This window comes from Nannospalax galili, unplaced genomic scaffold (genome assembly GCF_000622305.1).
Source record: "Nannospalax galili isolate Female #2095 unplaced genomic scaffold, S.galili_v1.0 scaffold383, whole genome shotgun sequence".
NCBI classification, from domain to species: domain Eukaryota; kingdom Metazoa; phylum Chordata; class Mammalia; order Rodentia; family Spalacidae; genus Nannospalax; species Nannospalax galili.
In genome coordinates this window covers 3,930,564-3,931,041 of record NW_008351346.1, presented here as the reverse complement: position 1 = coordinate 3,931,041, position 478 = coordinate 3,930,564, and positions in this window count along the sequence as shown.

The following is a 478-nucleotide window of genomic DNA, read 5'->3' as shown; positions in this document are numbered from 1 at the left end:
TCAACACTGGAAGAAGCCCTAATCACCACATGTATACATGGAGATTAAACATCACACTCCTAAATGATGAATGGCAGAACAAAACCTCTGGGACATGCTGAAAGTGGTCCTTAGAGGGAAGTTTATAGCTCTAAGTGCCTACATCAAAAAATCAGAAAGAATACAAATAAATGACTTAACATTGAAGCTCAAGACACTTGAACAGCAACAGCAAACGAAACCCAAACCCGGCAGACAAGAAGAAATAACAAAAATCGGGGCAGAAATTAATGAAATTGAAACAAAGAAAACAATACAAAGAATTAATGAATCCAAGAGCTGGTTCTTTGAAAAGATAAACAAGATTGACAGACCGCTAACCCAGTTAACCAAAAGAAAGAAAGAGCACCTCCAAATCAACAAAATCAGAGATGAAAGGGGAAACATCACAACAGACACCAGAAACATTCAGAACATTATAAGGGAATACTTTCAAAAG